Raw genomic sequence first — 12,460 nt, forward strand, 5'->3', positions numbered from 1 at the left:
AGAATCCTTAAAAAAATGGTAGCAGTCACTCTGGGAAAGGTAACAATGCAGCAAGGGAATTCAGTCTCAAACAGATTTCATTTAAAGGCTGTGTAGGATTAGTGGAAATGTATCATATTACACCAACCTAATTATATATTGCAATAGTCATTCAGTCAACCCCTATGTCAACTTACTGCATTAGTATATTCTCACTGATAATGAAGTTTTGACAGTAATCTGAAACATCTGCAACAAGTACCATCAAAGCCATTGAATACAGAATAGCATTAAGAAAATACTTCTTTTTTTCCAAGGCTAACAACTTAATACAGTTCTGGGGTAAATGTCACATTAGAAATAACTGTAATCATATATGAATCAACTTTTCACACCTATTGCCTGAATGCACACGAAATGGAATAATTTGTACATTCTAGCAGTATCCAAGCAATTTTTATACAACAAAGCTGAAGCTGGTACAGCAGGTCAAAGCCAAACACTGAGGAGCACTAAGAAGGTTAGGAAGCGCTAGGGGGTTACGAGAAGAAAAAAATTCCACTAAGTTCCACTGCAAAAGGTAACAATTAAAAGGAAAATACCATCCACGTCTGCCACAGGAAATCCTAATGGCAACTGACTAATCAAAAAATAAATTCTAAAAATTCTAAAATTCTGCATTCCTATAGCTAACAAAGCTAAAAAGCTCATTTTTAAATATAGGTCAAGTCTCTCATCTCCATGTAACAGTGACAGAAGCAAGTATTAAACTGTTGATTTAAAAAAGAAAGGGATTATCGGAACACTTATTTGCACACAGTTATGCAGAAAAAATCACTTCAAATGAAATTCATAGAGACATATTACGTTGAGTAAAATACACAAGTAAACCTGATAAACAACCGAGACAACTTGAAAATAAGCTATGAAGTTTCCAAAAAAAGAAATCAAAGAGGAAACCGCATATTTAAAAAGTTAACACAAGCAAAACTGAAAAGCTTGCTCACTGAAAACTATCTAGTTTACAGGAAAATAAAAGCTTTACATAGTGCGTGCAAAGTTCATTGGTAACTTCATTTTAAGATATGCCACATCCTGACTAAGGGATCAACTGACATGCTCAACTCTCATGTACAGAAGAAGGTAAAACAAATATGAACTAGCTTTTGGGTTAGGGCTGGAGATGAATTTCAAAATGTGAAACTCCTGAATGGATCTGCACAGTAAAAATGACATTCCAGTGCTATTTAATAATGAAGGAATCTGGAAGAGATTATCTGTCTTTTCTTGAGCACACCATGCCCAAATATCTGCGGACAACATTTTCATAAGTGCAAAGATACAGGGATTTAACTTGCAAGACAGTCACCAAGACAGCCTCAAAATTAACCATTTTGTAGGTGTTATTCTATTGCCTTGCACTTTGTATTAACACAGCCCGGATGCATTCTGTATTACTGCATCAATTAGATATGGGCGTGTTAACAGTGATGCATTAGACATGAAGGACATAGTTCCATCAATCTAAGTCTTTGTGCTCAGATCCCATTTTTCTGTTTTCTTGAACGTTGGGATCCTTAAATATTATCATTCTAACCACAAACAGATACATGGAAAGAGGTCTCAAAGTGTATCTTTCAATCGTTCACAATCCTGCTACATTTTGGCAAGATTTGACGCGTCAGCTGCTGTGTATCGTGGCTACACTTGGGGAATGTTTTGTTAATTTTAAATGACTTTTCTTCGACTGAAGAAAATAAAACTCATTCTAAAGTTATCCAATTGTCCAAAACGATACTGCCTATCAAAAAAGGAGTGACTTATTTCTGCTGGAACATGAATTTCCAAATAGAAAAACTGAAACTGGAAACAGTAGCTCAGAATTACCCTATTACTAGACCTATCAATCTCCTGAATCAAGTGTTGAGAAAGAGAGCGTGTGCAGAGTTCGTGCTTTTTTCCAGATATTACAATTCAAATATTTCAATTACATTAGTGTGCGTATTCATTCTTAATTTGATGTTAATACAAAAGCATGCTGGGCTAATTAACCTGCTGCATCCTGTCGTAATTCAGCCAGCCAACAAAGACTTTCATTTAAGTGGCACCCACAAAACAGCACTGCCGCGTGCCCCTCTAGGGGCGCCGTCTTTGGGGAACGCTCAGTGTCCTCTTTTGAATGTACACTGTGAAAAAAATACTTCACAACTTCACCCAAATGACATGCTTCCAGCTTAGAGATTCAACACTCCAGAACTGGAACTTCGGATCTCACGGCTGGACTCTCCTTTCCTCCCTCCCCAAATTCTTACAGGAAAAAACCAAACCAAAGCACGTGTCATATCTGAGATACACCAGTCTGGAGGATACTCGTGTACCGCAGAACTCATTAACATCTCTATGATATTCTTCAATACTTGCACTGCTGCATTTCAGAAATAACTTATCTGGAAATCATTTATACTATGTTAAACTTAAATCCCCCATGCAGCGTGTTGAAGGTAATCACCAGTACATCTGTTTCTGTCATATTTAAATTCATAGCCTAATTCAATTGCAAATAATTAGCTATTTATCACCATGAAGTTCACATTATAAAATCAGAAAGGGCCAACATGATCCTAAACTATTTAACAAAAGACACAGGCCTTAAAAGGAGGAAAGGGGAGAAACAATAAACCCTAGCAACCAATCCCCCAGTAAATCAAACACAATCAGTTCTGCTTGCCCATCTCACCCCTGCACAACCCAAACCCCCTTGTTTTTTCCACAGACTTACAGAATATATCGCCATACGTATCAGTTAAGTCCATCTTTCATTTTTGGAGCCTGAAGAGGAGAATTATTTAGCCAAAATAACATGAGTACACAGCTCTTGTAATACTATTGTGACCTCAGTTTCTAACACCTACTGCAGAACATTCCTATAACTCAAGAACTTTTTTCACTTGCAAGGACATCTTAATTATCCCGTCCGTGACATGAATGTTTTTGGAAGATAAAGTCTGTAATTAACTTGTTGCCAAACAATATGTTTACTGTCCCTGAAGGTCAGTTCTTGAATAAAGACATAAGGACACTCAACTTCAGGAGGTGTGCGTTGTAACTGCCGTCAAATATTAACCAAGTGGTCATCCATTATCTATAGCAGCAGCAATCCAGAGTACAAAGATATTCCAAGCACCATAAAACGGCTGCATTAAAATAAACCTCTACTGAGGCTTGCAACAAATAAGTACAACTAGAGAGACAGTGCTTGACCCATTGTAACAGGATTTGTTAGAAATTCCACTTAATCTCCGTAGTCAGTCAGTAGTGGGAGAATTTGCTCATGACGGTCAAACAAGATTGCTTCTGTACTACAGAAATCTGTCTTTGCTGATTGCCCTCGTCAGGAGAAATTAAATTTTGAAACTGTTTTTAAAGATTTTAACAAAACAACTGTAAGGGCTCCTTGCCTTGTTTAGTTCTGAATTTACACTAGAAATTTGCATACACCAGTTTGTCTAAGGAATCTGTGCTGGGCAAAGGGCAACGGGGAGGGGGACTATGGGTATAACAAAAGGTTTCATTAGCCCTGCGAAGCCATGAAGGGCAGCTTAGCACTCCCGGTGCAATTCCTACACCTAAGGAGCTCCCTGTTCCCAGCAAATGAGAAGGTAACCATGTTTGATTAAAGATCCCTTATTATAAGTCAGTTAGTCGTACACATGAGCTAGGAACCATACAAAGAGGAAAAAAGGAATGACAAATAATGGAATAAAAAAAGGGAAAATTACAATAAATAAATATATGTAAAGTACTACTATGCTGTTGTGCCCAGCGTTGCTCAGTCTGACTCACGTCCTCATCATTATTCTGTATTTCAAGAGGAAACCTAACAGACACTTGGCCCTTCCTTTGCCTTACACTCTGCTTACAGCCAGAGACAGATGGAAGGAATGAAGGGCAAAGAAAAGCAGCTAAGAAAATCAAGGACGAATAAAATAATCTTTGTCCAACAAGACAGGCTCTTCTGCTTCTAAGCTCACAGCACGTACTCTTTCACGTAGAGCAACAGGTAACAACTGAGAACGCGTGTTTCCCTCAAAGTGTTGGAACTACTTGTGAAAAAATGGCATATGGAAGAACATGGCAAACAGGCAAGAGTGAAAAAAGTAAACAGGAAAAAGAAATTCAGATGAGAAAAAAGGAAAAAATGGAAATTATGAATATTCAAATAAGGGAGAGAAAGATTCAGCTACAGAAGGGAAAATATTAAGAATTTAGAAAGTGAAAGAAATGAGAAATCAGGAATGCCAAAATCACCGAACATAAGAACCGGAGGAGGCAGGGGAGTCTGGAGACATTCACATACAGGTGTGCCCATTAGCACTGCAGTGAACTGGTAAACAAGAAGTTCTTTTGGCATACCGCAGTCCATTAAAGAAGATACTTTGTATTTGTACCTTTCACGAAAAAGTAGTTGATTCACAGTCTCAGTTATTTGAAAAACTCATGTATGTCAGCACTTTAGATACTGCAATAGCTTGTTCGTGTTGAAACACGGACTATTTGCTGTTTTTCCGTTGAGAATAGATTAGATTTCAAATTCCCCCGCTTGGTTACCAAAAGCATTTCCATCAGCTGGAAACACTTTTCAATCCATCTTGCCAACTTTTGACCTATGCTAGTTTCTTTTGGAAGGTGAAACCAGTCAGGATCAGGCATGGATAAGCAATTCTCCACTGAGAGCGTGTCAAATAGACACATGGCCTTCCCCGAGCCAGAATGCAGCAAATGTGCATTTCTTGAGAATGGACACTTACTCAGAGCCGTTCATATGGAAGCAAATAACAAGAACCTATGTCGCTCTGCAGTTTCTCTTGTAGATGAGCGTGAGCATCACACGTGCTATTCATTTTCTGAAATAATATTGGAGAGCGCTGTTTATATGCTGCCTATAGACCATCTAATTTAAAGAATGTAGCATATTAAAGCAATTGAAAAAGGCATTTGTTTCTGCAGCGCAAAATGAAGAGTCTGATTACTAGACAAAATAATTGACATACTGTTACACTATACACATTTGCCTGAATACTACAGTATAATAAGCCATTATATGATAAGAGAAGCCTTTAGCTAATCTCAGCCCAGAAACATTCAGTCTTATTCCTTCACTGCTGTCAGTGATCCCCCTGAAGTGCCAGCCAGCTGCAAGCTGATTTTTGACTGAGCTCTCCCCTTTGTACGTGAAATGGAAGACAAAGCTCTGCTGCTACGGCTGGCTGGCAGCTCGTGGCACCTGATACCATAGCAGTATTATCTTTACAATACTGCAGATGGAAGTATACCTAAGTCCTTCCTCGCGTTCTTCCCATCATTCCCCTTCACCATCGGCCCACACTTTAATTTTTTTTTTCAAAACAGGTCATCACAAGTCCAGCTCTGATGTCTCTTTAATTTCCCAGATGATCTGCTGACTTCTGGTTTGCAGGAGTGAAAGCTGGTTGCACCCAGCAGAGAGTACAGATGCCTTGTTGCAGCAGGAAGAAGAAAATCAGAGCTGAAGTCGTTACCCCTTCACCACCACCACTCTGCATCCTCTGTGTAAACTCTATGACAGCATTCCCCCCCTTATCTTCTTCTAGAGCATCAAGTGAAATTAAAAGGTTAAACTTGAAGGCTTGGACGTGGCCTTTGGGTTAGATATCCACTTTTTAAAAATAAAAGCCCTACATGCAGCAAAATATCTTTAAAATCACAGAAACATTAAGGTTCAAGGACTACATTTGCTACCTTAGCTGAATTACATGTGAAGTCTAATACTGGTCCACAGAGAAATACTTAATACATGCTTCCCAAACCGACTATTGGAAGCCAACTTCAGAACCAAAATCCTGCTCCAGTATCCAACAGCAAGTCACAGATGCAAATCCCCACGCTTTGAAACACCATTCTCCTTTGCGTTGCTCTCCGTACAAAAATATAGGGCTACTAAAACGGGAACGGGTAAGTATTCTTAACTTCAACCTGGTCAAGGTTTCCCTTTTTATTTTCTGTATTTAGGATCTCCCTGTTTGATCCTCTTTCCCTCTTTCACATACCCACATTTCCTTTTCTTGCTCTAATGGAGGATTATTTGGATAATCCAGCAGACAGTAGGCAGTGCACACATAGTGCCGGGAAACCCTCTAACTAAAAAGCCTGCTGTGGATCAGGCTCACTTGCGCTCACCGCAAAAGCCACAGGTAAAGCTTCACATGAAAAAACCAAACCAAACCAAAAAACCTAAATATTCAGCTTCCAGTGGTACGTGCCAGCAAACGTCCACTGTGTGACGGACTGCCCTGCGGTCTCCCTCCGCACACAGTCACCCATGGCTCACCAGTGGTTTGTCACCCCAGGCTGAAGCCTACTGAATGGAGCAACTTTTAGAGTAGTTTATAAGTCTTTGCAAAACATCAGCTTTTAGGCTTTCAGACTTTTACAGTTAGTGCAGAGGTACAGGGTCACAATAGATGAGCCTTGGTTTTGCATTAACACCACAAATGATCAAAACAACTCCTTAGCTATGATTCATCTCTTTGTCTAGAAACAAGGAAACGTCTGTACTGTCAGGAAAGGGAAAAGTTTATGATTAAGCTCTGGCTATGTTCATTCCTCATAATATCTGCTTGAAGATAGCATTCAAAAGCATTTTTAAAAGATTCAGCAATTCAGCACTTGATTTCCCATCCACCTCATTGAGATAATACTGCATAGAATTCAAACAAAAGAACATTTATGTAGAAAAACATACCTTTACATTCAATACTGCTATATGAAACTGTTTTGCAATTAGCTTAGTTTTAGGGCAGAAAAATAATTAAACAGAAAATGACACAAGATGACTGGAGTAAGCATAGAAAGCAATCGTGTTTAAATGCATTTAGACATCAAGTCAAGGATATCCTACAAGGCAAAGGGAAGTTCATGTGCAGTTCTTTGTTGTCTTAATGACTGTTTCAAACACTGGTAGTCTTAACATTTCTGCTGCATGAGTTTTTGATCTCTCCTCAAAAGAGAAACAAGGAAATCACCCAGTTTTCCAGCAGGTACAGTGCAACTAAGCAATTTGTATCATGGTCCCACTGATAAAACCTCCAAATATGTCCTGCCCATCAGTGAAGATCACTGAGGGAACCCCAAACTGAGAGTCATTTGATTTACATTATGTTCATCTTTATTTGTTCAAGTCATAGCGTGGATAAAGTAGTACGCCAGGTAGGGCACGGTGCACAGCAACCACGTTCCTGTCGCATGAGATAAGGCTCTCAAATGAGGAAAGAGCTGTTACACTAATGCAATCTAAGTTAACAATAACAATAATAAAAAACTATACCTTTGGGTATTTCGAACATAGAACTAAGTCATTTATTTAAAGTATCACATAGCAGGTCTATAATCAAGAGGCACAGGCACATCATTTATTTTTTTGATGTATATAAATGTTTTGCATGTAGATACCTAGTGTCTTGCCATGTCATGACTGATGAACAACAGCAAATAGTTATCAGCTTAGGCTTAATTAATTTATTCCCAAATGAGTACAGCATTTAGAAGGAAACAAACTGTAATTTTATCCTCGAAGACCACTTCACACAAATGGGACAAACAGTGACCTTATCTGATTTGTATCTATTCTCCAATCAGGCAGAGACTTACTATAAAGGAATTTAAAATAATTCTAAAAATACCCAGCTGCTGTTGCACATAAATATTGCATCTTCCTCTCTGGATAAAATCCTTCTGAGGGACACAGCTAAGTTGCTTAAGGCTTGTTTCTCTTACATCTCATGTGGACATGCCTCAAACACTCATATCACTGTTCCATCAAATTTTAAATCACCTGTGTGGAAATATCTACAAGTTCAACAACGTTCCACTGCTTGTGTTCTGCTATTTTGGTGTTTTAATTGTGTTACTCGATACAGCAGAACAAAGTTTGGCATTAGTACTGAATCTCATAAATCGTCACTTTAACAAATGCATTCCTTTGAGGAAAGATAACATGGGCCATATGAAAGTCCCCATTTTAGCTTAAAACCTTCTCAAACAATACTAACTGCTTTCAAAGAGTCAATGGCAGGATTATGCTCTGCCTGAGGCACAGAAGAAGTGAGTGAGTTATAGTTATATGGTAGCTCATTTTTGGTGGTTTGGGTTTTTTCTATAGTGGTGGAGGTTTTCTTAAGGAAAAAAAAAAGTTAAAAATAAAAAATGAAATTAAATGTGAATTGAACATTAACTCAATAGTACCGACTGGAACGAAAACATAACATCGTGCTGGAGATGTATAGTTAACATTGTGCTACAGATGTACAATCCTTATCATTTTTCTTCATCTCTTCAAAACATTTTACGAAGGAAATGGCCAATGCTATAATACAAGTACCAGTGTACAGCACATAAACATAAAAGTTTCACAATAATATTCAGTGATCCAGCATGTCAGAAGCTTACATAGACTTTACACAAAGCTTATTGTGTTGCAACAAATTCCACTAAACTATTTTCTTAGAATGCCAATTGTTGCTTTTATAATGGCAAAATCAAGACACCATAGGTATCACTCTCTAAAGGGAACCCAGCAATCTGGTCTAATTGTTAACTGACTAATGAAAGTTAATTTTTAAGTTGGGGCAGCGGAAATTTCATGCTTGCACAACGTAATTTTTATAGTAACACTGGCTTTGGCTCTGATAGGGGTGCACATGGACAGAGACTGCTATCAGGCACTAGGATAGCAACGGGCACACATTGTCATCTGCAAAGGCTCAGATGTTTCTCACAGCATCTTGTTAAGAGAGCTGCAAAGAGAAGGAACTGGAAGCGTGCAATTCTTTAAAGAAATCTCTCCAACTCTTCCCATTGCTGTTGCTTATTCTTTCAATTTGTGTATCAAGAATATGCCATTGAGTCCCTCTCCAAGGACGAGCATGTCCCCTGTCAGCTGAAGAGTAGTCATAGCAATAAATGCTCAGCTTCATAAACATATTCCCATGCATTATCTCAAAACCCTGCATTCTCTCTTCCATGTTTTCAGCCTATTTACAAAGACAAAACTTGACTATAGCCAACCTCTCTACTTTTCTCCCAATGCACAGTGGGAAGGATTTCTGAGGGCTAAAAATCAGCATAGCAACATGCAGATCTTTATGTTTCTCCAAAGGCTGCCTCTGGAAAGTACAATGCATGAGTGCCCTTGGTTTCACCTACACCACCTGGGTTTACGGTACAGAACCACTCAGAAATGGGGGAGGAGGACACGAACGAAGGCAGACAGATTCTACTACTTTTTGGCTAGAAAAAAGAAAGTCTGCAGTCCTATTGCTACAGACAAGTGGCCCACTAATCCTGCCTTGCTCTGCCCCAGGAGACGCTCTTCAAAAGAAGTAGCATGTACGTGCTGGTCCAGGGGTAATGAAGACACTGCTTGAATGCCAGCCCATGTCACAGGTTTAAGTAGCCTGTGGGGTCCTGAGCTGCCCTTACCTCACCTGGGTGAATATAACTCACACTAAATTAATTTTCTCAAAGAGAGAAAAGAGAGAATCAATATTTATTCCAGGATCAAAACGCTTTTCGCTTAAAGAACTCAGCAGTCAAGAAAAATGAGGAGCAATCATTTTGTTCCCATGACAAACAAAAGCTTCCTTGCCAGTAGACACTGTATATTGACAATAACCTGTAAGCATCGTAGTACGCATAGTAATAAGATGGTATTTTGCTGCAGTGGATTTCTATCTTGTAGTTTTTGGTTCTAAACAGAAATCTTAAAGAATCAAAATATTGTTTATTTTCCATTAAATAGCAACACTAAAACGGTTACAGTTCATAAGCATTTAATTCCCTCCCCCCAACATCAGCTTTACTTAACACGTCCTAATTTAAATACTGAGACCATAAATAACAACTAAAAAATCATCAACCAATTCAAAATGCAAGAAACAGGAAGTTTGGGGTTTTTTTTGGGAAACTACTATTTTATTTTATTGCAATTAATTTGGTAGTGCACCAAGCTACCACCAAAAATGTCACACCAGATTAACTTTCTTTTTATTAACCATGGCAGGTCAAATAATTAAAAAACTGAAGGTGTCTTGGTAATGAGGCTTAACTCAAGGACATTAATTTACAATGACACAGGTTCCTCCTTTCTGTGTTACCTCACATACTTAGTAAGAAATCCTTGAAGGGTCAAATTCTTATGTCATCTAGAAATTATTTTGATCACACTCTCTCTCTCAACTGTATTCATTTTGCTTCTAATACAACTTCCAGTTTTCACTCTGCCACATCAACTTGGCATTTAGGCGCTTGATTCTGTTTCAAAAGATGTCATAAACCACGCTTGTCATCACCTGCTGCCTTACATAGACCTCAGCGGTAACTATGTCACAGGCCAAGTAAAACCAGCTTTTGTTAGCCACCCACTGATCGTGACATGTATGAACAGTTCTGGGCCTCCGCTTTATAAAATGGCATGAGCTGGTATTTAATCAATCAAAAACGTTCGAGCGAACACCAACTCTCCATAGTTTTTGGCATATTTCTGAATGTATTTTAAACACTTGTGACAGCAGTGTTTCCTCAAATATTTTGATCGCACCTATTTCTTTCCAGTGCTCCCTAATCAAACCAAATCAAATCCTGTATGTACCATTACCACGATGCAGTATATTTCTTCTCTTTTGGATTTTGCGGTTATTTCTGATTGCTATTTTATCTCATTTTTCAGAAAAAACGGCACCTGTAAGAGTGGGCAGTGAAAATAAACAGCAACAGTGATGCAATAACATGTTCTTCAACAAGGATGAGACTGAGTGTAGGCTCACTGTATCGGGTAAGTACAAAGTAATGCCCAGTCCTGAAGGTGATAATCTGATGTTATAATACTGGACATAACAAAACATACATTAATATGGATTGAGAAGACAGTGAAAACAAGATTAAAATGCAATCAGAAGTTCTATTTCATTTTACTTTTACAGGGGTTGTATTGAGGCTCAGGAAAACCGCTGAGCTGAAAATGGGTGGAGATTCAGAGAATGCTTTAAAGAAGCACAATCTATGCTCGCTCTGTTCCCGCTCTTCCCTTCGCACTCATTTATGGTCATTAGGGGACTTGTTACTCTTTTTTTTTTTTTTTCTTTTCCCACCATTCTAGAAACACAGCAATAGCCGGCTTCACGCATGGAGAGGATGGCATAAGCTCCTAGTACATTTCCCAGTCCCTAAACTCATTTAATATAAAATCCTCAAGTTGAGGACATAACAGATATTAAACTGATAAAAACATATGCTACACCTGATCTTTGCCAAAAGGTCAAGAAGCAAACGCGAGTCAGCATTTGATGGTTTCTTGGTCTGGCTCAGGGAGCACACTGAGACTGAATCGTCCTAAGATTTTAACACCACAGTAGGAACAATTATGTAGCTTTGTCACTCAGATTTATTTCAAGAAGCTGCAGACAGACTACAGACCTCAAATAACTGATGCCAGGATTTCAATGAGCTCATGATTTTGCACACACAGTAACTGTTCCAGGACAGGAACTTGGGGAAGATAACAATGCCATGTCCAGCCTCCCAAAATATTCCAGTCTTGGCCTGATTATTTCCTCTATGATCAACTGAAAAAAACAAAACAAAATAAAACGAAACAAAAAAACCCAACAACCTTCCCTCTAACCTCGTGCTGCCCCCTTACCCCCTGCCCCAAACACTTTAGCAATCTTCTGGTTTCCGAATCATTACGGGCTTATTTTAGAACCTTCTCCCCATGGATTCGATTTCTTCTACAGAAAATATTTCACAAAATTCTAAAAAGTTGAGGGACTTTTTAATAAACAACATACTAAGGACACAACTGCATACTGCAGTGCATTTTCCTAATGCTTGCTGGACTCATTAGAGCATCTTACACGCTAATTCAAAGACTACATCTCAGTCTTGACATAGCATGATTTTTAATTACGCTGTATCAAACTCCACAATAAATTAACACAGAAAATGTCCACACACAAAGAACACTAAGACAATACTGCTAAAGCTTCAAAAAAATCATCCCTGCACGTGGAAAGTAAAAATGTCTTTTGAAGTTAATGACTAATAACACGAGACATTTGAGTATCTTGGAACAAGACAACAATTTCTTAAAAATTATTTTCATTTTCAAGAACGCTTTGTAAAGAAGCTTGGAAAGCTTTTTATTTCCCATTATATTTTCAATCACTCATTATAATCACTAATTATTTATAAGAATAGAACAGCAGGTCAAAAGTAAAAGGAAATGTATTGTCACAGCAGAAATACCCAGCTAATATACTGACGCTGGTGTTCCAAGCTGTGCAAGAGAGCCAGCCAACTAGAAGGTAATTGGTTTACTTTCAACACAGAGTATTCAGTGAATCGGTATCTGCAAATCTACTGGATTTTAATGAGTTAAAATATTTTA

At 38.4% G+C, this 12,460-nt stretch overlaps 1 protein-coding gene and 1 non-coding gene across 7 annotated transcripts in view; both read right to left on the reverse strand.

The window, feature by feature from the left end:
* MACROD2 (mono-ADP ribosylhydrolase 2) overlaps positions 1–12,460 on the reverse strand; it is an 890,626-nt gene that overhangs the window by 474,431 nt on the left and 403,735 nt on the right. The gene's annotated exons all lie outside the window — the stretch shown is intronic.
* LOC141741523 (U2 spliceosomal RNA) lies at positions 11,152–11,341 on the reverse strand. The gene has a single exon (XR_012586398.1). It is a non-coding gene; the product is annotated as a U2 spliceosomal RNA (small nuclear RNA).

This window comes from Larus michahellis, chromosome 3 (genome assembly GCF_964199755.1).
Source record: "Larus michahellis chromosome 3, bLarMic1.1, whole genome shotgun sequence".
Taxonomy (NCBI): Eukaryota; Metazoa; Chordata; class Aves; order Charadriiformes; family Laridae; genus Larus; species Larus michahellis.